Raw genomic sequence first — 20,580 nt, forward strand, 5'->3', positions numbered from 1 at the left:
TAGGTGGGAGATCTTTGGGAGTCTCAAATACCTTGGAATGATTGTCCAAGACTTTTTGGAGATCTGGAGAAATACATGATTCCAATGTGGAAACATCTAGTGAACATAATTGTGCAATTACACCTCTTTCCTGTTTTTTTAGAAGCTTTGTCATACCATTAAAGCTAATTATCTTTCCTAGTTTCCCTGCAATACCCCTTAATTCAAATTCCTTTCCTTCCGTAGAAAATTTGATGAAAAGTTCTTGAAAATTGAAAGCTATTGTACCCAAGGATTGTAGCCATTGGACTCCTAGTACAACATTAGCACCTCCCATTGGAATGGAAAGCATTGGGCTAGTCAATACATATTCTCCCATGGATAGCTTGATATTATGGCACCTTCCAGAGCAATTTATTGTTCCTCCATTTGCAATCATCACTTGAAACTCTCGTGCTGGATATAGGAAGCAATTCAATTCTTTTCCTACCCTACAATAAATAAAATTGTGGGTGCTTCCTGAATCAATCAACACTATTACCTTTTTCTTCTTGATTTGTCCTTCTATCTTGATGGTTTGAGGAGTGGTAATTCCCGCCAATGCATTGCAAGATATGGTCGGATTTATTTTTTCTTCATCTAGGCTTTGTTCCTAGAGTATATCTTCTTCTTTTGATCTTTCTTGCTCCTTTTCTTCTTCCTCTTCATAATCTATATATAATAATTTCTTCTCAGCACACTTATGACCTTTAGTGTATTTGTTATCACAACTGTAACATAGCCCTTTTGCTCTTTTTTCTTCCAATTGTTGTGGTGTCAACCTTATATGTTGTGGAAGACTAGGGGCAACAACACTTCCGTCTTTATAGTTGTGAGTGGTATGCTTCCTGGTTGCCATAATTTTGCTTTCCATTTTTCTTGCAAACCTGAATGCCTTCTCTAATGAATCAGGTTCCCAAAGGCAAACATCATGTTGGATATTATCCTTTAAAAACCCTATGAACACATCAATCCTATGCTCCTCTGGAATATCTTTCACCCTTATGTTCAATTTTTGGAACTCCTCAATGTGCTCCATTACTAAACCCTTTTGTTTGAGACTTATCAATTCGCTAAAAAAAGTGTTGCTTTTTGTATCTTCATAATGTGCTATCAATTCTTCCGTAAAAATTGCCCAAGTGATAAATTTTTTACGAGAGCAAAGCCATTGATACCATACAAACTGATTTGGTTCCAAATATATAGTTGCTATACATACCTTTTGTGTGTTTTGCACATTATTGAGATCGAAGAACTGCTCCATCTGTAATATTCATGTGGCGGGATCCTTGCCATCAAAATTCCTCATATCGATTTTTGGAATATGGTGGGTCTTCGATCCAACATTAGATTCTATGGAATCATGATTAACATTACTTTTGTTCACATCATGAGTTTCCTTTACAACCTTTTCACCATTAGTAAGTATTTCTTGTAGAAAATTTGTCAAATCTGTCTTCAAATCTACCATGTCTGTCTTCAAATCTGCCATGTCTCTCTTCAAATCTGTCTTCGAATCATCCATCTTAGCTTCCATGCCCTTTATCTTAGATTCCACACCATTTATCTTAGATTCCACGCCATTTATCTTAGATTCCACGCCATTTATCTTAGCTTCTGTTAGCTTTTGTGAGCGTGACATTTGTTGCACTTGTTCTTGTAATTTTGATATATCATGTAGCATTTCTTCATCTTCTTCATGAGTCATGCTAGAGCTTTCAAGTTCCTTACTAGGTGTTTGCATTTTCTTTCCTCGGGGCATTAGTTACTGATAATAATGCTTTACTATTCCCTTTGAATTCCATTAAACCAAGCTTACGCAAAAATTTTAAAAAAACCTACACACTTTTTTTCACTTTATAGAAGCCTGATATTGAATCTGATGTATCTCTGTAATTTCGGATCATCCAGTTTTGAAATTGTTACTTGTAGTATCCTTCTGCGTCCTCTTTCCAATGCCACAAGTCTGCCCCAAATTGGATTCTCCAAGGAAGAGTTATGTGAAATCTCCCACAGTGACTTGCTTCTAGACTAGTTCAGTAGAGCGAACTTGTACGACGTGCCACGAGGCACTGTTTCAACCTTTGTATCTGAACCATGCACACAAGAAACTACAGTCTATCCTCTTTCTGTAACTTCTTACGAGATTTCAATCCGACCCCCAGAGAGAACATTATGACGATTTTCCCCAGGTCACCTGTTTTGAATGTAACTCAAGAGTCTGCAAAAAGACCAAATTCCTCAGCTCATATCTCCGCAAATGTCGCGCGAAAAGCTCTGAAATTCGGACCCAAGGTTCAACGCGATTTCTTCTCAAATGGGTTTTTTTTGCGACTTCTGAAATGTCACAGAAAAAAGTTATAGCGTAAATGCCACGATGACCTGTTTGGAGCGGCGAAACCCTAGAATCCAAAGCTCTGATACCAAATGTTATGAAACCAGCTCAAGAAAAGATAGAAAAGATAGATCAACGCCTTAGAATTCAGCCTCTTCGAGGGGGAAACCTCCTTTACATTACATAAATGAACAATTCTTCGATGATTCAAATGACAAAACCTCCTTTCTATATATAGGAGTCTAAGGAGTCACAATATAATCCAGCCGACCTAACAATAATAATATAAAGTCACAAAAATAACAATAGAAGGACTCTATAGGGCACATAAATAAGAACATGGGGGTAATAGGGGCACAACAATATATTTCTGCAGTAATTTCTACAGATATTTTGGTAAATACTTGAACTGCGCTCTACTATAATTTTTGCGGTAATTTCTGCTCTCTATCTGCGGTAATTTCTGTGGTAATTTTTAAAGAAGAGATGAAGAATACGTATCTGCGGTAATTTTTCCAGATATTTCTGCGTTAATGCTTATGTGACTCAGTGGATGCCGTGTGCGTAAATCAAACCAGATTTATTGGAAAACGTATGGACCAAGTAGCAGGCAGACATCACGCTCTTTTTCCCCACTTTATTGTTTCGCATTTCCTGTCAACTACTTAACAGATCCAACGCATAGCTGCGTGATGCTTTGCAGGTCCAGCGGTATTTTTGAAGGTGATTCCATTTCCCTTCAAGGTTAGGTTTTAGATCTAATTTTTTTGCGGCTAGATCTAGATCTAGACGGCTAAATATTTTCTGCGGCCAGATCTAGATCTAATCTTATCTTTTGCCTTATTTTTCTGCCACTGGGTTCTACGGGCAAGTAAAATATGGCTCCGAGCTTCGCAAAAATAACTGGTGGCTCATCCGCCTCTGGAGGGCAATCTCCTGCCCATATCGTCAGTGAAGCCCCAGCTCCCACTATCCAAGTGGTCCAAGCCTCACTCGATGAGGCTTTGAAGTTTTCCGAAAGTGCCCTAATTTGCCGGTTCAATGGTTTTTGGCCGCGGCTGATAGCACTCCACAATTGGATCTCGGAGGTATGGAAGCCTGTCATTTCTGATGAAATTAATATCTACCCCTGTGCTAGGGGCTTCTTTATAGTAGATTTTGAAAATCCTGAAAGCAGACAATGTATTCTAGATTCCGGCCCTTGGTTTTGGGAAAAATCAGGCCTATTCATGAAGCCATGGAACCCATCATTCGATCCCTCTACAGCAGTGATAACCTCAGCACCAGTTTGGGTGAGATTGCCAAGCCTACCCTTGCATCTCTGGAATCTCTCCTTGCTAAAAGCCATCGGAAATGCAATTGGGAAATTTTATTGCAGGTGCCCAGAAACAGAGGAATATGCCAGAACCACCTATGCACGCATCTGTGTGGAAATGGACTTCAGCACCGGATTCCCAGCTGAAATAAACCTAACAAGTAAAGACTATGTGTGGAACCAGAAACTTGATTATGAAAGTGTCCTCTTCAGATGTCGATCCTGCTTTGAGACAGGGCATCTAGCCAAAAATTGTCCAAAAGCCTCTGAGAAAAATTTTGCTAGAAAAAACCACCACAGATCTACATGGTGGGAAGGAGCACAAAAAGAACACTACACTATCATCAAAGAAGAATATTCTAGAGAAAACTCTGAGTCACAAGAAATCAGGGAAGAAAGAAACAACTCTCAAGACAAGCAAGGAGAAAGCCCACCCCAACAAATCAACACTTATGAGGATTCGAATATCGCAGAAAATAAATCTTCATTTAACAGCAAAGCAGATCTCCTAGACCAAACTTCTTCTCCAACTATCTTCAAAAGAACGAACACAATAGATCGCGAAGCTAAGACACCAATGTCCCAAGAACCAGAAGAGATGAAGGAGATGCAAGATAAAGGAAGTTGGAAGACCGTAGAGAAAAAAAAGAAATCTACAACACCAATCTCGCCAAGAAAGACGAGGAGCCAGACAAGTAAAAATTAAGAAAATTGTAGGTCCGATAGACCAATTTGGTCCCAGTGGACGCTAACCATCATCATCATCATAAATAAGGAGTATAACTACAATAGTAATGGGGTAATCACTAGTATTATAGGGACCCAACAAAATAACACTCAGTTTTACTTAGCTTAAAATTAAAAATATATTTAATAAACAATCAAAAGAGAGTAATTAGTTTTCTATTTTTTTGTTTTTTTGAGTATATTAATATAATAATAAGTATTTGTGAAGTTAAAAATAAATTAATAATTTAATTTGTTCTATTTCCCTATTAAATTTACTATTTATTTTATGAAATTTATATATTTTAATATAAACCAAAATATTGATAAATAACGGTACATTAAATTTTACATATTTGCAAATATTATAACAAAACTTATATATATAAAACAAATATATATATCATATTGGGATATTATACGTGATGTTTATAAAACTAATATAAAGAATTAATTATGTTTATAGAATATAATTGGAATTTGTTTAGAATGTATATTTTTAATAAGACTATCCAATTTTTCAAATTTCGATAATAAAAATTAATCTTAAAGTTATTTATATGTTGCAAAATTATTATATTAAATTTTTTTAATATTTTGTAAAATTCCAAAAGTTATTTATATAACAGATTTGTTTACTAATACCACTATAAAATCTTTTCGCGTTAAACAAATAAATCAACCATCATACTACAATTAAAATTACTATAACAAATTTATTTTTATTAATTTGAGTTAAAATTACCTGGCAAATCTATTTTATTAATTTGAGTTAAAATTACCTAGTGGTAAGTGTTTTTTTGAGATCTCTATTGTATATGGGATGCAAGAATTTGTCCAATATTTCTAATAGACACTCCACCCATACTAATGGAGCTACAACATTTTGAGTTAAGAAAATAAGATATGAGCTACAACCTTTTGAGTTAAAAAGATAGAATATGACAAATGTGTTGAAATGTCATGTCTATAGATTTCTATACTGGATCATATTTGATGGGCCCTCCCTTGTGATGTTGTGTCCCTGTAGATGATGGCTCAAATTGCTGTGAAGAAAAAGGCACTAGATGGGGTTGCAAAAATATGGACCAAAACTATACAAGGGAAAAAAAAATTAACTTGCTCATAATAGTTGGTATAGATTGCTAAGTTATCCCACAGTGAGTGAATCGACTTCTTTTTTTCCACATGAACTTTAGATGAAAAATATGGTCTCTCAAAAATAATAGAATTTGTTTGTTGTATTATGAGATTAATCTTCAACAATAAATACATGTGAAAGAACAAGTGAGATGGATTTGTTTCACTACTCAAACTAATTAGCTCAATAGTTTCACCCTTAGACTCCAAATTTGCAAAAGCTATCCGAATAGATATGAGGAAATGATTATGCGTGCCAAAATATGAGCTCAAAAGCTATCCAAATAGATATGAGGAAATGATTATGTGTGCCAAAGAGTGAGCTCAACTCTCTCGTCTAACTTTTTTTATTTCATTTTATTTCTTTTTAGCTTTTGACTAAATCAATGTCACCTTCACATGTTTCTTTTTTACACATTTAAATAATTAAATTAATTTTTTTATTATTTCTTTTTACCTTTTTTAACTAAATCAATTTCACCTTCACATATTTCTTTTTTATCCAAATGACATTTAAATAATTAAATTAATTGATCTCCTTTTTGACCAACTATAGCCTACAAAATCAAATAAGCTATTGGGTCACTCTCTTGGAGTGATCATTTAGAGATGGACATTAACATTTTAATGATCTTACACTCATGTTTATACCTTGTTAAAAAATGTGCAGATATATCTTCTTAGCAAAGTTACTTTTGGTTTGTTCATAGCTTCATTAAGTATAAGAACATAATCAATGAATTACAATGTAAAAAAATTTCTTGGAAGTTACTTCTTAAAGGGCTACTTTGAAAATGCTCGAAGCATTTATAAATTAGTGCGTTAGTAGCATCTGGATATCTATATTTCATCATAGTTTATTTTTTTATTATTATATTTGATCATGTAATTTTGGATTTAAAGGGTTGAAGTTCATTGGTTGGTCAATTGTTAAGGGCATTGTGAGTTAGTGGATCAATGTGAGTTAGTGCTGACGATCCTAGTAAATTAGTGATTAACGTTATTTTGGATTAGTGATTTAAAAGATAATAGTCTACATACTAGTAAATCCATATAAATGAAATAGTTGCTAAATATAAATAAGCATCAAAACACTTACCTTAATATATATCTCACATTACCTAAAATAAAAAACTCATAAAAATAAACTAAATTACAACTTTATTTATTATTATTATTATTATTATTAAAATAAGAAATTAATAATATATATATTTAAAAAAAATAATAAAATTAACTATGTGTATCAACCTAATTAACCTAATTAAGAATATCGTAATAATTCGGTGATGTTAATAAATTGATAATTGTTTTGGACTAAAATTTATAAACTTAATATAACAAAACTACATTAAAACTATAATGTGTCAAAATAATTTTTCCACTTACTAAAATTCTTAAAAAATAAATCAAAAATTAACATGTTAGTATGACAAATTATTAAAAAATAAATTAAGAATTAACATGATAGTGTGACAAATATTTTCACTAGCTAAACCTTTTCAAATTCATAAAGATACTTTACCTCTCACAGAAAAATGTACTATAACTCCAAATATGGACATCATCTTTTTACCATTGCTAACATATAATTTTTGAGCATTCATTGTTCAAAATAAATAATTAAAACTTAATCATTTTCATGAAATGGTTATACTTTAAGCATTGACATCTTACTATCATTATCAATATTAGCTAGACACTTGTTAACATAATACTCATGGTAAATCAATAAAGATAAATATTTTTTTGGGAGGGAAAGTAAAGTGTATTGGTATATTTTAGTGGAATGAAATTTAATTAGTAATATTTTTTTTTTTTAATTTAAAAAAGTTTATAAATAATTGTAAATTATGATAACACTAGTTGTATATACAACCAAAACATTTTGAAAATTTAAATTTTTTTATATATTTTTATAAATAGTATTGTCATTTAGTTATTAAATATTGTCTATTTTAATATATTTTATGTATATTTATCATATAGTTAAATATTTTTAAATATAAATAATAATTACGTCAAGAAACATTTTACAATTCAAGATAAGGTAAGATGTGTAAATATTAGATGTTAGATATTAGATTTACATAATTTTTAAATTCATTTTTCTTTTTATATTGTAATGTTGTTTTTTTTGTGCGTTAAGTTTATGTATACTTGTCATATAGTTAAATATTTATAAATATAAATAATAATTAGTTTGAGAAACATTCTACAAGGTAATATGCGTAAATGTTTGATGTTAGATATTAGATTTAAATATTTTTTAAATTCAATTTTTTTATATTGTAATGTTGTTTTTTTTGTATTAAGTTTGTAGGTCTGTTTCATTTTCTATTAGACAAAGACAAATTTACAACACATAGATTGGCTAGGTGGCCTCAACTTGTCCCGAAGGGAAACCAAGTCTGTTAGCCACATATTCGCATTGTAAGCCATCCAAAAACAATAGTCTTAATATCTCCATCCAAGCTAGATATGTCTCTCTTTCATGTCCATACACTAAATATCTATCTAAACTTATATTTGCATGACATAAATTAAACGCTATCCGCATAAAACAAAAGTATGCATGGGTAAGTGACTATAACTTCTGCTCCTCCGAGGCAAATTCTAAGGGTGTCGGGTCCTTGGCCGATGCCCCAGGCATTTCATTTAGTTCTAGTATGTAAGGGATGTGACAGTCAATTCTCTCTAGCCTGATGTCTTTTTTATGAAGCTGGAATAGAATTTTATGCAAATCTTTCTTGTAACTCGGTATACCTTAGAGTCTCACTGCCATTCCAATAGAAATCCGTTCCATTGCTTTTCCCAATGAACTCTTCATCAACCAATAGAGGTATAGAGTTTGTTTAAACTGCACAATTCGGCCTCTGGTGTTTCTCGAGTCTGGGACTAAATTCCTCCAGTTGTCCATGTCTTCCTCTGTCTCACTGCCTTGTTTTATTTCCTCCTCCTACTCTTCTAATAGTTTCTAGAATCCTTCATCCATCCCCTCACGATAAGCCTCTGTCACTTTAGTGATAAGGTGTTCTACCAAGGTCTTACCCTTGCAAGGCTCCGATGTGCTTGACACCTTATCCTCCTTGGGTGTCCGGCCTCTCCTTCCTCGTCCTCGTCCTCTCGTAGGTCGAGCAATGTCCAAATTTCCTAAGACTTGGTGACAACAATAATTTGTTAATCTAAAACAAATCACTGCAGTTTGGTACCTTTCCTTTATTGTTTTGACAGCACAACGAGCTCCACCATGCCTCTCCTCTCCCCTTGCTCTCTTAGCCTTGAAGATGGGGTGGTCCACATACCGAACCCTGTAGTGGGGTTGGTTCCAGCTTTCCGCTATCGCTCCCCTTTTGCATACACAGCAACTTCCGTTCACATTCAGGTAATCTTTGCCTTGTCTAAACCTATTTCGCAGTCCCCTCCTCCTCCTTATTATATGCCAGGAGAAAATTTGGACCCCTACCCCCTCTGCCCAGGAAATAATAGCGCTGCCTCTCACCTTCTCCCATTTAGCTTTCCAATTAGGGTCTCTGGCTTTGCCATAGTCCCAAGAGGAATTTTGGTTAACCCATCGCTTGCTTTGTCTGCAACTATAAGGTATGCTTCCCATGCACCTTATCAAATGCTCCCCCCTTCCCCCATTTTCCATGTCATTTCCCTCACCCATTTGCCTGCTACTGTCAACCTCACACCAAGCACAGCTTAAGGGGCCTAACCTTTCCAAACCAGGAAGCATGAGGTTATCCCCCCATCAGCCATAGGTGCTTCCCAACTAGCAAAGGATATACATGCAGAACAAGTAAATTGATACAAATTGCCTTCACAATTGCCACCAGCAGTTCTCTAGCCCCACCGACATCTTCCTATTTACCCCTCTCTTACACCAGTAAAACCCCAACTATAACATCAGTACAATGGAGGCCAATGCCAAAAAATATACGCAGGTCCAATTGCACGTCGTCTCTGAGCTTGGAGTCGCTAGGTCCATCTCCTTCCTAGTCCACTGCAACAACACCTTCCGCCACAGGCATATACTCTAACATTGCTTGCATGCCTACCATGCCTTCCTTTCTTTCCCACCTCACCTCTTGTCCTATCACCTTTCCCACCACCCTTTCATGCACTCATGCTAAGGGTCACCGCACCCATTGCCTTGAGAATGTGGGACCGACAGTACTAATTTCAGAGGTATCGATCATTAAAATGACCAGGCTGTCCCAACTCTTGGCCCGCATCCCGATCGAGGTATATTGTAATGTTGTTTTTATTAATAAAATTATGAACAATTTATTAGATAAAAGAAAACTATAATATACCTATCACATTAAAATATAACATATAAATAGTAGTTATAAATTAACATCCATTTTACTATGTAAATTAAAATAATGATTCATTTATAAATTAACATCTATTTTACCATGTAAATTAAAATGATGATTACATAACTATATTTAAATTTAATTTATAGGCACATAAAAAATTAATATTTACAAAATAACAAGATTCTTAACTATGAATATTCACCCCTATTTACCATGGATATTATTAACTTCTAAATAGGTTTTCTTACAATACCATGAATTATCACGTACCCAAAAACCATAAGTCATTTTAAAATATTTTTTTTTACAAATACTTTATTTTAATTTAATTTTATAACATTTCTTAAGTTAAAACTTAGTACTTACAATAAACATACAACATAACAAGCTCTTATTAATTTGTAAATAGGGTTTTTTATAATACCATGGGTCAAAACCATGACATATCAATACCAGTTGCCCAAAAACCATAACTCATTCCAAAATCAAAATATTTATAAATATTACATTGTAATTTTATTTTATAACATTTTTAAAATTAAGTGTAAAAGGAAAAAGTTATGTGAGAGATGTAGTGGTGTAAATGTATGTAGATATTTACATGTATGATCAATTAAAAAATAATAAAAGGTTAAAAGTAATTTCCTAGAGAGGTGCTTTCCATACCATCACCCTATGTAGAGATGATGTAATATTCTGTAAACACATTTCAAAATCAAAATATTTTATAAATATTTTATTTTTATTTTATTTATAACAATTTTTAAATTAAATATAAACCAAAAAAGTTACGAGGGAGGTGTTCTAGGGGTGTAAATGTTTGTAAACATTTATATGTGGGATCAATTATAAAAAATAATAAAAGGTAGCCCTTCCCACCCTAGTATGTAGAGATATTGTGATATCCTGTAAATATTTTGACTCAGTCAAAATAAAATAAGAATAAAAATAAAATCCATAGAATAAAATAATAATGATAAATATAATAAAACATTTATATAAAAATAAAAATAAAATAAAATAATTAATTAATAATTATAATTATAATTAATAATAAAAATAGCCTATATCCATCTTAACTTTGGATGTACCAAGCCTTGAGAGGGACCAAAGATCCTGAGATGCTAACACCTTTTAAAGTGAAAGTAGATTTGATCCCTCTCTGTTCTTGGTAGATCCGAAGTTAAAATGAGTCTAGGCTGGTAGTAACATGAAACAAATGAATGATGATCATGATTCCTTAGTCTTCTAAAAAATATAATCAGCTAATTTAGACATCTAGACTAATTGTCTAATAAAACTAGCAATTGCACTGGATGTTGCAAAGGAAACATTGTAAGGCATAAGTTCAAGAAAAATCGTGATATATAAAAAATCATTGAAGATAAAAATTAGTAAACAAAATGTCATTCAAAGCTAGAAGATAAAGAGAAATCACTTACATTATGCCAAATTTTTGTTTAATATTTTTATTGATTTTGAAAAATAACAAGTATTATGCCATAGTTATGTTAGAAGAAATATAACGATAAATTCCAACTATTTATACTTATTTTACTTTGATGTAATGCTCTCAATATGTCCAAAATTGCCTTCTACGTGGTTGGCTTCTCCTTGTGAAAGAACAGGTAAGGATACTCCAAATTTCATTCTAGTTATTAGGACTCACCTTAGAGAACGAATTGCGATGATACGCAAATTTTATATCATTTGGCAATCTTTTAACCTAGACTATAACCCCTTTGTATATTATACGGAATCTTAGTTTTGTTATGGTTTGTTTTTTAACATATTTGACTTCGCATTATTTTATCCCTATTCCATCTTTTATTTTGGCTAGTATTTAGGTATATTTATAAAGAGTATAAAGTCTATCATCAAAATCGATCCATTCAAATCTCGTATTGGAATCAATCCATGTAAAGCACTGATTATAAATTCTACTAACAAATACATCCATTTCAAATTACAACTGGGAAGTTTGAGCCCTAGGTAATCAGATATAAATTGAGATTTTCGTGAACATGCTTTTAAGAAAATCCTAAGATAAAATGTATCATAATAGGATCTAGCATAAAAAGAGGACCTAAGAATAAATGTAGACTATGAAAGTGAAGCTAGTAAACCAGGTATAACATATTAGACATATATTAAAATAATAAAAAAAATACTAAACATACATTAAATAAAGAGTATTTCTTTTTTTGGAAAGGAAACAATTATGGTTTAAATTAATTATCAATAAAAAGGTTAGAATCCATTATAGATTCTTCACTATTGTTATTGATTAACTCTTGCTGGGAGAATCTGGGTAGGCGGGCTGGTTTGTTGGCTCGTTGGTGGTACCCTCACTTGTATGTTGGTAAGTACTTCCCTCTCTAATTAGTTGGGAATGATGGGGGACATCTATTTTATCATCTAGATGAAATCTCTTCTTTCATCTGTTGACAACCTGGAATGGGTGAGTTTGGAGAATGGGTGCTTGCTAAGTATCACCTCCCCCCTCTCCCTCCATTCAGCCAACAACACAATACAATTTCATTTGAATGGCCAATAAACTTTGTTAAACTAACTCTCTCATGTCTAGTGGAAACTTAGGAACTCAAGCAGCTCATATGGTAAGAACTCGGCTTAATACCTTCTGGTGGTGGTGGTGGGTAAAAGGCCTTCTCTTTCATTTGAGTATCCCGTGATGGAGACCTTCTCTCACGGTATGGTTTACTACTCTTGTCGTCTGTTGGGAACATGGAATGCGTGGGATATTTAGGTTAATGGGTTCTATTACAAATTAACATTAGGAATACATAATGCACTTCCCACATAGAAATTGTTGGGTTGTGTTATATTCTTTCCATGACTAGCTCTCCTAGTCATACCGGGGGGTTAAAGGGGGGGTGGAGCGCCCCCTCCCCTATACGGGGGGTTTGAGGGGGGCGGCAACGCCCAGGGGAATTTTTTATTGGACCCTATATTACGTGGGCAGACCTACCTATGGTTTTGTGCATGGTTTCGCACATGGTTTTCGGTGTGCTCGTTTTTGGTCCATGTTATTGGATGCTTCGGCATGTATATATATGTATTGTAGCATTGAAAGGAACATAATTAAAAATCAAGCTGGTAGTCCCGGTTATGGGATCCAAGGGAAAATCTATGTGTTTATTTGTTCTATGTGTTATGCTCTCACCTTTGTTTATTTTCTATTTTTTAGAATTCGTATGCAGGTAATTTCTGTACAAGGTTAAAACCTATAGAAATGGCTACACATTTACTATATTTCTCTTAGTTGGAGGTTTCATTGTATCATGAGTTTGATTCTAAGTTGGAGGGTTTGAGAAGTATTATTTTTACCCTTTAAGAACAAATTCTTATACACTTTCTTCCTCTTTTCTTGCCCTTATCTCTTTTTATCCATCCATCTCTTATCAAAATCATGCTTGCCTCTTCACTAGTATTAACTCATATTTTTTCCTCTAATTTATTTGACTCCATGACTTGAATATCATTTCTGATTAGAATCTACACTTCGTTGAGAAAACAATCGACTTAAATTTTCCATCCTTGATAAATGAGACATACCTTAGAAGCTTCATGAACTTACATTCATATTCACTTACTTTCATGGTTCCCTTCTTTAGGTCATGCAACTCATTGACTTTTTTCATATAATAAGAATAAAATCAATATATTTTATCAAGGTACCTTTCAAATTGTTTCTAGGTTACTTTTTTTTGTCTATGCTTCTTCCCTTGTCGATTATGTTCCCATGACAATGAGGTATTCCCAACCAATTATATATTTCCATTATTTGCTTTCAGCTTATTGTTAACAAAGCTTCAACTTCTTGCCTCATTCTCATCTTTGCATCAAAAGTTGGAAATTTTTCTTTAGTTCATATTCATTGAAGATTATTAGTGGGTATTTCTACCTTTTTATCAAATTATGATAACTCTTTGATGACTCTTAACAAAGTGGAATCAGAAGGTGACTTCCTTGATCCATGAGTTCTCTGATTGGAATCTATGCTTCCATTGTATATTATTTTCCCTTCAATTGTTTGTTTATTTATGAAAAATTCCACAACAACTAAGTATTTACCTTATTTTTCTCCTCTTAGGCTTGCTCTATATGCAAAACAAGGTTTCTTAATATCTTAGCAAGATCACTTGGCATCTCTTCTAATGACCATTTGAATGCATCTCCGCTTTGATTTGGATTTCATGCACATTAAGGTTCTACGTAAGTAGGAACGGAATCGTAGGGACTTTTTGGATTTATCAAGTTAAAAGTAACAATTTTCTAGGGAGGAGGTTTACTTCTTGAGTTTAAAAAAATATTGATAAGAATCAATTTTTTACCTTACGTTTCAAAGGGGAAATCCGTCCCATGAATTATGTAATGACGAATCGTACACAACCATAATTCTTCACACAACTTCAAATTAGTAGCAATTAGTCTAAAATGTCTCAAAATTCCACACTTGAAAGACTCTTTGATCGCTCCTTCTTGAGAGATATTCAACCAGTACCTATATGCCCCCCTACTTAGACACCTCTATACTAGCGCTTATCCAAAGGCGGAGAATTGAACTTATTTTCCCCCATGTTTTAGATGGATAAACCGTTAACAAATCTATCACTTTATTTCTTCACTAACTTGAGTGAGAGACTTGTTCTTTAATCAAAGTGACTCCTTCACTAGGTGATGCCATACATAGTCAAGTTTCACTTTTTCTTTACTAGGCATAGTGAGTTCTTCTTTCAGTGCAACATCTCATTCATTAGGTGGAGCCACACTTAGCCCATTTACACTTTTCGTTCATTGGGAATGGTAAGTTTTTGTTTACCTAGAGTGATTACATCATTACGTGTAACCAACCTTAGGTAATTTTCACTTTTTCTTCACTGGACAAAATGAATTCTTCTCAATGCCATTAGATGGAGCCATAGTTTGTCGATTTGCATGTTCCCTACATTATGTATAGAAAGTTTGTAGGTAGAGCGGAACCTTCACTAGGCATAGCTAACCTTCACAGATTTTGACTATCTTCACAATAAGGAGTGAGTTCTTCTTGAGGTGAAATGACTCCATTACAAAGAGCCACACTTAGACAATTTTCACTTTTATTTCACTGGATAGAATGAATTATTCTATAGGCAGAGAAACTCTTTGATTTTTATTTTTTCTTCATGAAGTAGAGTGGCTTCTTCTTTAGGTAGAGGGACCCTTAAAAAATTCCTCGCTTTTACTTCACACTTGAAAGGTGTCGTCACAACTCTATTCCATATAAACAAATATAAAATTTATACTAGATAGAGTGCTACATTAATTTTTTTTCCCCTTCTCTAAGGAGAGAGAGTTGGTGAAAAATTGTTAATTTTAATTTGTGCTTCTGATTCACCTTGTGTGCTTCATTTCCTTGACAAGAGAAAGGAACACAACCCTATTCTACCCTATAAACATCACATGAAGCCACCCTTGGTGGGATTCGACCTAAAATTAGACTCTACATAGATTTTGTTTCCCCTCAGTTTGCATGAGGGTTAACTCAAGTGTTGAAGATGATGGTGTGCCAAAGAGGTTGTAGCTACAAGACTCCCATGAAAATGAGCTATTTCGAGCCAATTATATATTTCCAATATTGGCTTTTGGATTATTATTAACCAAGCTTCAATTTCTTGCCTCACTCTCCTCTTTGCATCAAAAGTTAAAATTTTTTCTTTATTTCATATTCATTGATGATTATTAGTGGGTTTTTCTACCTTTTTATCAAATTATGATAACTCTATGATGAATGTTAACAAAGTGGAATAGAAGGTGACTTCCTTGATCCATGAGTTCTCTCATTGGAATCTATGCTTCCATTGTAAATTATTTTCCCTTCAATTGTTTATTTATTTATGCAAAATTCCAAAACAACTGATTATTTACCTAATTTTTCCCCTCTTAAGCTTGCTCTGTATGCACAACAAGGTTTCTTACTATCTTAGCAAGGTCACTTGGCATCTCTTCTAATGACCATTTGAATGCATTTTCACTTCTTTGATGTGGATTTTGTAGGGAGGAGGTTTACTTCATGAGTTCAAAAAAGTATTGATAAGAATCAATTTTTTACCTTACGTTTCAAAGGGGGGAGCCTTCCCATGAATTATGTAATGAAGAATCGTACACAACCACAATTCTTCACACAACTTCCATTTAGTAGCAATTAGTCTAAAATGACTCAAAATTCCACACTTGAAAGACTGTTTGATCACTCCTTCTTGAGATCTATTTAACAAGTACCTATGTGCCCCCCTACTTAGACACCTCTATCCTAGTGCTTCTCCAAAAGCGGAGAATTGAACTTATTTTCCCCCATTTTTGAGATGGATTAACCCTTAACAAATTTATCACATTCTTTCTTCACTAACTTGAGTGAGAGACTTCTTCTTTAGTCAAAGTAACTCCTTCACTAGGTGAAGCCATACATAGCCAAGTTTCACTTTTTATTTTCTAGGCATAGTGAGTTCCTCTTTTGGTGCAACATCTCGCTCATTAGGTGGAGCCACACTTAGCCGATTTACACTTTTCCTTCATTGGGAATGATAAATTCTTCTTTACCTAGAGTAATTACGTCATTAGGTGCAACCAACCTTAGCTAATTTTCCCTTTTTATTCAATGGACAAAGTGAATTATTCTAAATTCCATTAGGTGGAGCCACAATTTGTTGATTTGCATGTTTCCTACATTATGTATAGAAAGTTTGTAGGTAGAGCGACTCCTTCATTAGGCATAGCTAACCTTCATAGATTTTCACTATCTTCACAATAAGGAGTGAGTTCTTCTTGAGGTGAAATGACTCCATTACATAGAGCCACACTTGGACAAATTTCAATTTTATTTCACTTCGTAGAATGAATTCTTTTATAGGCAGAGCAACTCTTTGATTTTGATTTGTTCTTCATGAAGTAGAGTGTCTTTTTCTTTAGGTGGAGGGACCCTTCAAATATTCCTCACTTTTACTTCACACTTGAAATATGTCATCAAAACTCTATGCCATGTAAATAAATATAATATTTATACTAGATAGAGTGCTACATTAACATTTATTCCCCTTCTCTAAGCAGAGAGAGTTGGAAAAAATTTGTCAATTTTTATTTGTGCTTCTGATTCACCTTCTGTGCTTCATTTCCTTCATAAGACAAAGGGACACAACCCTTTTATACCCTATAAACTTCACCATGAATCCACCCTTGGTGGGATTCGACCTAAAATTAGACTCTACATGGATTTTGTTTCCCGTAAGTTTGTTTAGGGTTAAATCATGTGTTGAAGATGATGTTGTGCCAAAAGAGTTGTAATTACAAGGCTCCGAGATGCAGATTTGAAGCAAATTTTTAATTATCTTTTGGTCATTTTTAATGTCAATTTGTCATGTCCATGATCATGTTGTATTATTTTGTAAGTGAGACTGTACGTATATATGATGGGCCAATTTATTATATTGTATCTATAGCCCAACTATGACAAAGTTGTACTAGACAAACGCTTATGAGTGTTTTTTTTCACCTAGTTGACTCTAGATCCTTCTAAGTTATTTCGCTTGCGTAAAGTTGTGCATAGACACACTCCTCCTAAGCCATAAGAATGCTATATGTACACCTAGCTTAGGTGATGAGCTTCTTAGCCCTTGGGTTATTGTTCTTTCATACATATCACATTGAGTCATCATGAACATCAAGCCATAAGCATGTTCTATTTACACCTTAAGTCATCATGAACATCAAGCCATAAGCATGTTCTATGTACACCTAGCTTAGTTGATGAGCTTGTTAGCCCTTGGATTATTTTTTTTCATACATCTCACATTGAGTCATCATGAACATTACTCAAAGTTGGTCTTATCAAGAAAAGTCCTTGTAGATGGTCACACCATTACCCCTTCTATGAGACCTCAACCCTCAATATATTTTCATGCATTACACATATTTTTATGAATCCACATGTGTGGAGCCTACCTCACTAGGGCCTTGCATTATTTGACCATCTCCATACTTGATTTAGCATGAATCCTTCGGAAACAATGCATTTGAAATCTAGAAACACATTTCTCTTAAAATTTTTGATATCAACGGACCCACCCCAAATGACCCAATGAGTTGTTCAGTAATTGACTTAGAATAGGGTTTGACTTTCCTGCTACACGCTTTTATTAAGGAATCACATTAAATGTGGAAAATCTGCTATTGAACTTAGTGAATTTGAGACTTTGGTGGAGCAATACCTTTCATATTAGAACCCGAAGAAACAAGGATCCAGATACAAAGGGGAGTGGTTTCTTTAGCCCAAATTGCATTACATTACAAGGTTTTCAATTTAACAGGCCAGATCAATTGAATGGAATCGTGATATCTTTCTTCAGGGTAGAATGCTATAAATCATTGGTGATTTGGCTAAAAAAAAAATTCATAGGCCCCAGTGGATGGATATGACTCTGAACTCAGATAAATGAAATTATCTTTACAAAACTTGTCTTGTCTTTCTAGCTATGGCAATTGTGTCTTCCAGAGTGGCACCAGACCATATCTCTGATATATAAGATTATGCATTCAATGTTATCCAACAAAACATAGGTAAATACTCTTCAATTGTTCAAAATTGTGGCAAATTATTCCGCTCTTCTTCCTATTCCAAATGGTCCTGATGAAATATTCATTTATGTTCTTGAAGTATGTTTTTGGTGGCTATGTCAAGGAAAATTTTGAGACAAACAATGTTCATGTCTTTTATTGGGGAAAGTAGACATGGAGTAAGCCCATGGTGAAAGGAACTCTGCCCTGTCCCAGCGACAACCACAACTATGCCACTGTGGTAACAAATTTGTTTTTATTTGGTGGCACATATGGGAATAACCCTTTATGGGATTTGCATATGCGAGACACCACTAAAAATACATGGGTGCAATGTCACGTATGTGATGAAGGACCAACAGCTCATGAGGGGCATAATGCTACACTCATTGATCACCGTATATTTATATTTGGAGGTTTTCGAAAAGATCAAGATGAATTTGAAGAGATATATTACAACGACCTTTGCATACTAGACATAGTTAAATTAATTTGGACAAGGGCTACAACTAGTGGTACACCACCGTCTCGAAGAGATGGCCACACTTACTCGTCATCAAAGAACAAAATTATAGCCTTGGGTGAAGAGGATGCATCAAACTCTTATTTGTTTGACATCTATGTACTTGCTGTAGATACACTTGTGTGGAAAGAGCTCAACAAAATTGACCAAATATTAGCACCTTGGGCAAGCCATGCAACAGTATCCCTTGGAAATAAATTGTTTGTACTTCGTGGATTTACTAATGATCATAATTTATTTGATGATCTTTACATCCTAAAAATAGAGATGGGAGTGTGGACAAAGGTAGAAACCAAAGGTCAAGGACCTCTGCTAGATTCTCTTTTGTTGAAGATTGTTTGGATTTCACCAAAGGCATTCTCATATTCATAGGAGGGTGAAATGCAAACCTAGAGGTCCTGGATGACATGTATTATTTGGATACATAAATGAAAATGGAAAATGGACAAGATGAGAAAAAGGCAGAGAAATGTTCTTTAACGAAGTAGTTGAAAAGAAAGCATCAAGAGTGCCATGTCTCTTCAAATGATCTTGAGAAGGAGAGAGATATACCTAAGCATGATGTGAAGCCTAGAAACATCTTGTCCACAACCCCACCAACTAAAAATATTCCTGTTGGTCAAGACAAACCTTCTGTGTACACTTTCAACCCTATTGAAGGGAAGCTATTTGAATAAAAAATAACTGATGTGTTTCGTTATGGATTACACACTATTGAATAACATATGGAATGGAAGCCATTGCGTGGGTTATTGTTCTCCTATAAGCCTAGTTTCTCTCATTCCGTACATGCTTATCTCACCAGGAAAAAATTGCCATCGGAAGAAAGTTCTATGAAATCGAGTGAAACATAAAAGAATAAATTAAAGATTTCTCGTGCAATTAAGCAAACTGTGAAGAGAGAAGAATACTGGAAGGAAAATTTTGTTATGGATGTAGAATCTCTTGCACAAGGGACTATTGCAAAGCCACTTGCTTCGTCATTAAATCAATCTGTAGCTGCATCTGATATGTATCAACAATACATGCAATCACTAACTATGCACTCTCCAGCTATTCCAATACATGATGCGAGGAACTATATGCCTTTGTCTTTCCTGCTTCACATGCTATAGAAGAGGGTTTTTTAGTCATGCACCGAGCCAAGGGGGAGGCACATATGATATTCAAAGGCTTCCTACACTAGCAAATCAGGGTAATCAATTACCTCTAGTTTAGGGACGTGAATACCAATGTGAGCACGGGTAACAACCTAGTTCAATAGGGTAGATCTAAAGTATGTGTATACTGTAGAGTGCAAACATCTTTTGGTGTATATTGATTTATCATGTTGGTTAGCTGGATAGAAATTAAGCTTGGGATTTATTCAATTAAGAGAGTATTTTTCATACAAGCATGGAAAGAATGTAATTTTGCGAAGAGGACAAGTTCTGTATAGTCGGAAGCCAATATATTAAAAAAAAGTACTTAATCCTTACATTCCCTTACAATATTTTTAAATTGTGCTCGTGGTTGGGATCCATGCACATCGATTATCTAGATTTTTGGACCAATTTTTTAAATCCATAAAATATTCCGATTGATC

The 20,580-nt window shown here is 34.0% G+C and overlaps 1 pseudogene; it reads left to right on the forward strand.

Moving 5' to 3' along the window:
- The first annotated feature begins 18,536 nt into the window (after positions 1–18,536).
- LOC149261489 (uncharacterized) lies at positions 18,537–20,264 on the forward strand (annotated as a pseudogene).
- The last annotated feature ends 316 nt before the right edge of the window (positions 20,265–20,580 follow it).

The sequence above is a fragment of the Pinus tabuliformis genome, chromosome 6 (assembly GCF_031772625.1).
Source record: "Pinus tabuliformis cultivar Carrire ecotype Pingquan chromosome 6, CPIR1, whole genome shotgun sequence".
Lineage (NCBI taxonomy): Eukaryota > Viridiplantae > Streptophyta > Pinopsida > Pinales > Pinaceae > Pinus > Pinus tabuliformis.